Below are 6,229 nucleotides of genomic sequence, written 5' to 3'. Positions count from 1 at the left end.
GGGCCCGCCAAGCCCGGGGGTCGCTGCAGAGCCTCTCTGCGCCCCAGGTGGTCGCCAGCCCTGCCCCGCTAGCCCCCCGGTGACACTGGACTGAGAGGAGAAAACTGGCTTCCGGGCGGATTTCGGTTCAGCGTCTTGGAGTCTCTGGCGGGGATAGCGTGTCTTTCCCCAGCCGTGGGCTGCAACCTTGTACGCCACCTGGGTGGGTTGCTGGGACTGGGAAAGTGGGCCTCGCGGAAGCCCTGTGAGGCGGGCGACTCTGCTGTCCCCGAGTCACAGGAGGAACAGATCTCGGAGAGGTTTAGGAGCTCCCCCAAGCCCGCAGAGCTAGCGAGTGGTGAGCTGGGATCCAAATCATGTATTCTTTCCCCAAAGCCTGGAAATCCTTCTGCCAGTGGGTGCAGAGAGAAGCGGCCTGCTCCCTGGGTGACCTTCGAGAACTAAGGCAAGTGAGGGAGCAACGTCTGGGGGCGGCCACGGGGCCCTCCCAGCAAAGGCAAGTGGTGAGGACAGAGGCCCAAGGATTCAGATCAGGTGCAGTCTGAAGAGGCTTGTCCCGGGGGCATCTGTGAAGAGGGAGGAGGGGAGGAGGAAGAAGGAGGGAGGAGGAGGGAGGGAAAGGGGGGGGAGAGAGACAGGGGGGTACAGAGAGCGAGATGAGGGAGGGAGGGAGAGAGAGAGGGAGGGGGGAGGAGCAAGGTGGGAGGGGGTGGCAGGTCCTTCTGCATCAAAACCCCTGGAAGGGGAGCGTCTTTAAAATGTAGCTTCCAGCCGTCGGTGACTCAGCCTGTCATCCCAGGCCTTTGGGAAGCCCAGGTGAGTGGATTGCCTGAGCCCCCGGGTTCGAGACCCACCTGGGCAACTTGGCGAGACCTCATCTCTACAATAAATCAAAAATCAGCCGGGCGTGGTAGCGCGCACCTGTAATTCCGGCTACTCAGAAGGTTGAGGCGGCAGGATCGCCAGAGCCCAGTGGATCGAGGCTGCGGGGGCCGGGAGCGGCCACTGCACTCCAGTCTGGGCGACGGAGTGAGACTCCAACTCAAAAAAAAAGATAAAAAAATAACATGTAGCTTCCATTACACTGACAGACCTTGAAAACATGGTACTGAGTGAAAGAAGCCAGACACAGAGGCTGTGTACTGTGATTCCACTGATGCAGTTGGTCCAGGATAGGCAAAGCCATAGAGACAGGGAGCAGGTGAGTGGCTGGCAGGGGTGGGAAGGGGGAGGCAGTGACTGTTGGGTGGGTATGGGTTTCTTTAGGGCATGACGAAGTTCTGAAACTAGCTAGTGGTGGTGGCTACACAACACTGTGCATGTACTTAGTGACACTGAGTTGTACATCTTCAAATAGTTAAAATGGCAAGTTGGAGAGGATTCTGATTTGTTTTCTTTTTTTCTTTTAAGATGAGGTCTCACTATGTTCCCCAGGCTGGACTCAAACTTCTGGGTTCAAGCGATTCTCCTGCCTCAGCCTCCCAAGTAGCTGGGACTGCAAGCAGCTGGCGGTAAGTTGAATGGCATGTGCCAAGCACTGTTCTGGGTGCTGAAGATATAACAGTGAGCAAAACAGACAAAAATCCTGCCCTCCTAGAGTTGACATTCTAGTGGGAGGAAAAGAAAATAAGTAAATAATTTATGTGTTTATGTGTTAGAGATAAAAGTGAAGGAGCAAATGAGATAGGGAGATGGGGGTGAGGGTGGAGCTGAGCTGTGGACCTTGCAGTTTCAGACAGGGAGGCTGGAAAGGGCTCACCGAGGGATAACGTGTAAGCAGAGAGCTGAAGAGAGAGACAGAGACATGCGAAGGTCTAGGGGAACAGCATTCAGGCAGAGAGAACAGCAAGTGCAAAGGCCCTGAGGCAGGGCAGGCCTGGCGTAGACATGGGACAGTGAAGGGGCCACTGGAGCTGGAGTGGGAGAGTGAAGGAGACACAAGGAGGAGATGAGGACAGAGAGGAGGCAGTTGGGGTTGCATCCTGCAGAGCCTTGTCTGTTATCGCGGGGACTCGCTTCAGGCCTGAGTGAGGATGGGAGGCTCGTAAACAGAGGACTGACATGACCCAGCTTCTCTTGTAAAAGCCTCACCCTGAAGGAGGATAGGCAGCAAGAGGGCAAGGGCAGAAGCAAGGAGACCAGCAGGGAGCTGCCCGGGTGGGGGTCTACATGGCTCAGACCAGGCTGGGGCCAGAGACGGGTAGGATTCCGGATTGTCCCTGAAGGTAAAGCAGCCCACTGGCTCTTTAAGCCCAGGCCCCAGGAGCCTGCATTTTTTTTTAATAGAGGTGAGGTCTGGCTACATTGCTCTGGCTGGTCTTGAACTCCTGGGCTCAAGCGAATCTCCCGCCTCAGCCCCCCCCAGAGTGCTGGGATTGCAAGCGTGAGCCAGACCCAGCCTGCGTTTTTACCAAGCTTCCCAGGGGATTCTAATAGCCAGATGTTGAAGGGCTCCAGGTTTCGGCTAGCCTTCTGTTTTATCCTTGGAAAAGTGCCTGCTGGATTTTCCCCAAGCCAGCTCAGACGAGAGGCTAGAAAATATGTCCTACCATGTCTGAACATGTGTGCACAGCCCCAGAGCAAGCCTCAGAGCCCTGAGTCACATGTCAGGTCCTGGGAGCACGGCAGCAAAGGTCACAGGTCCTCTCTTCAATGAGGCTTGTGTTCAATTAGGAAAATAAGCAACAAAAGAAATGTCATCTGCAACTCAGAGGGGTAAGATCTGTGGTGATGGTGCCCATGGGGCACTGGGACATGTAGAAGCTGAAGACTAGGAAATGACAGGAGTCAGCCTGATGAGTAAGGAGGGGACTGGAAGATTGTTCGCAGCAGAGGGAAGAACGTGTCAAAGATTGAAAGTTGGTTGTTTGAGATGCTCAGACACTCATACAATTGTAAGAATAAGGAATGAGGAGGCTGGGCACAGTGGCTCATGCCTGTAATCCTAACACTTTGGGAGACTGAGGCAGGAGGACTTCTTGAGGTCAGGAGTTCAGAACCAGTCTGGGAAACAGTGAGAGCTTGTCTCTACAAAAAAAAATTTTTTTAATACCAGACATGGTGGCACGTGCATGTAGTCCCAGCTACTTGGGAGGCTGAGTGGGAGGACTGCTTGAGCCCAGGAGGTTGAGGCTGTGGTGAGCTGTGCTCATTCCAACCTGAGCAACAGAGCGAGATTCCAACTCAAAAAAAAAATTGAAGAAAGTAGAGATACAGGGGAGCCAAATCATAAAAGTTCTTGTCCATGTTTATCCTGTAGATACAGGAGCCAGGAGATACTCCAGGCAGGAGAGTGGTGGTCCACTCTGTGCTGTCCAAAGAGCAGTCTGGCTGCAGGAGGGATGCAAGGCGAGGAGACTGAGTAAGGAGGCTACAGTTCACCAAGTGAAACAAGATGGTGGTCTGGACCCAGGCTGTGGCAATGCAGATGGAGAGGAGAGGGGGATCTAACTTGACCGAGAAGGAGGGAGGAATTCCGGCTGGCACTCAGGTCTTTTGGAAGCTTGGAGGACGGAGGTATGAGTCTCACCTGGTGAGCTCAGACAGGAGAGGCAATCAGGAGAGAAAAGGTAAGCTAAGGTCAGTGCAAGAGGGACATCCAGGTGGAGGTGACCAGTAGGCAGCTGCATGTATTAGCCCGGAGTTATACAGAGAATTCCAGAATGGAAACTGTTCCTATTGACTCTTCCCCTGTATCTAGCTTCTTTCTGCCCCTCCCCCAGGGAGCAGCCCCTGGCCAAGGCTGGTCTCTGCAGGATATGCATATTCCCAGTAAGAAGTCATGGGGTGCAGGTGACAAGGCAGAGCTGAGAACAATGTGGGCCGCACCTTACTGTGATTGTAACCACCATGTAACCACAGTGAGTGATTCACTTGCTTGACTATAAAACTGTTTGCTGTACTACCCCATGGTGTGTGGATTCTTTCTTCACTGACCAGCCGCCATCAGTGCCTCCCGGAAGTTCTAATAAACCGATGTCTTTCCCCGCTTGACCTCTGGGTGGCTTCTTTGGAACATGTGAAGAACCTTACATGCAAGCCCTCTCAGATCTGGGGTTGCTGCATTACAAAAATAAAGATTTAAGGACCTTGGGAATAAGTGAATCCCCTCTGAAGAAGGTGCAGAGAAAGGAGGATAGAACATAGGGACAGATGAAGGGAAGAGTGTCGTGAGTAAAATCAACCAGCCATCAGGCAGTTTCCCATAAAACTCTGGCTGGAGGTTCCTCAGTGTGAGTTATTCAGGACCGTACCTAAAGACCACATTCAAAATAAAATAATTGCTGGGAAGGCCTTAGTGAAAATGTCTAATACAACTTTGAATTAAAAAAAAAAGAGAGAGATTCAGCTATTACACAGACCCTGTAACAATTTTTTGACAAGTGTCTATCAAACAAGAATCTAATCTGACTCAAGGGGTGTCATGTCAAGTGTAGAAGTCAATTTCATTGTCTTTGAGAGTCTTCCTGGCAGGTACAAGACTCTAACCCAGTCGAAGTGATTTTTCTGTTGATTAATAGACTGGGAATACAGGTTGTTGGTTTTTGAGATTCCCTTCCCCCATCCTCATTCAGCTGTGGAAGAGTCAAAAGACTCCCAACAGTCATAAAAATGACGCTGGGTCACGGAGGAGACAGATTTTGGGTCAATCACCTTGATTTGTTTTTAACTGTGAGGAGCCATTCATGTTACTGAATAAGTAAGTCTATTTACATAACCAGATTTTTATAGGCCACTGGGAATAAAGGTTTTCCTAAGTGGATGATTTGTACAACGATAGCCTTTGGGTCTCTGATGGAACCGCTCTGATGAGGAAATGTTCCTTTAATTATGTGAAAGGCCAATTACCACGTTATGGCCACATTGTTCTGCAGATTGCATATAATTTCACCATTTCCATAGCTTCAGCACTATAATTCCGGAGAAAATGCAGGCACCAAGAAGACACTTGAGGCACATTATGCTGGAGATAAAGATGTTTTAGCGAATTCAATTTAAGCTACAGCATTAAAGTTATTTTGTTGAATAAAACATAACGCAATAATGAGCTTGTGTATGTCAACTCCATAGTGGAAGTAATAATAGCAAGAGAGAACAGTCCCCTCTCCCCTTTTTCATGCTCATTAGAGTAATAGATAATGCTACAGAGAGAACCTTTCTCTAATACATGCTTCATCTCAGGTTAAGTGTGTTTCCTGCAACTGTGCTTCATTAAAAAAAGAAAGAAAGAAAAGACAAGGTACAGGGACTAATTTGGGAGCCATTCACAGAAGTGCTACTACTTGATGTTTTGTCCTCTGAGATTTCCTGTTCCCCGTGCCAACTAGGAAAGGACTTTCTGGAGATACTCAGGCTAGTCACCATCTTTATGTACTTAGCATCAGGAGGTTTGTACAGAGCAAGTGAAGAAATCAGTAGAGTGGAGGTCGAGGGAGAAGGACCAGATGAGAGGAAGGTAAAGTTATTGCATGTTGGTCTCCAGTCTGCACTCATTAGTGAGACCCATGACTTCCTCCCTCTAGTAGGACTTGGATGCTCTTGTCTGTAAAATGGAGGCATAGAAGGACCCTTGAAAATATTAACATTCCCTGACCTCATCTATCTATGAAATACTTTTCCTTCATACTGATAGGAACCTTGACTGCTTTGCCAAGATACAATAATCAGCAAGCTAAATACACCAAACAACATTGCCTGGAACTATATAAGCAGAAACTGAGAACGTTGATGGAAAGACAGAGAAATAGCCAATAAGCCTAAGAAATGTTGGCTGGTCATGATAGCTCACGCCTGTAATCCCAGCACTTTGGGAGGCTGAGGCAGGCAGATTGCTTGAGCCCAGGAGTTTGAGACTAGTCTGGGCAATATAGCAAATCTCATCTCTATAAAAAAAAAATCAAAAAATTAGCCAGGTGTGGATGCATGCACCTCTTGTTCCAGCTACTTGGGAGGCTGAGATGGAAGGATCACCTGAGCCCAGGTCAGAGTTGCTGCAAGCAATAATCACTGTGATCATGTTACAGCATTCCAGCCTAGGCAGCAGAGTGAGACCCTGACTCAAAAGAAAAAGACGAAGAAGAAGAAGAAGGAGGAGGAGGAGGAGGAGGAGAAAAAGAAATTTTTAGCACACCATTCCTCTTTCTGAACATGCAAAGAGACATTTCCCAGCTTCCCTTGCAGGTAGGTTGGACCTGCATTTCCACCCCTAGGAATGTAAGAAATCACATCA

This window comes from Carlito syrichta, unplaced genomic scaffold (genome assembly GCF_000164805.1).
Source record: "Carlito syrichta isolate Samal-C Ts95f unplaced genomic scaffold, Tarsius_syrichta-2.0.1 Scaffold89682, whole genome shotgun sequence".
Taxonomy (NCBI): Eukaryota; Metazoa; Chordata; class Mammalia; order Primates; family Tarsiidae; genus Carlito; species Carlito syrichta.
This window is presented reverse-complemented; position numbering follows the sequence as displayed.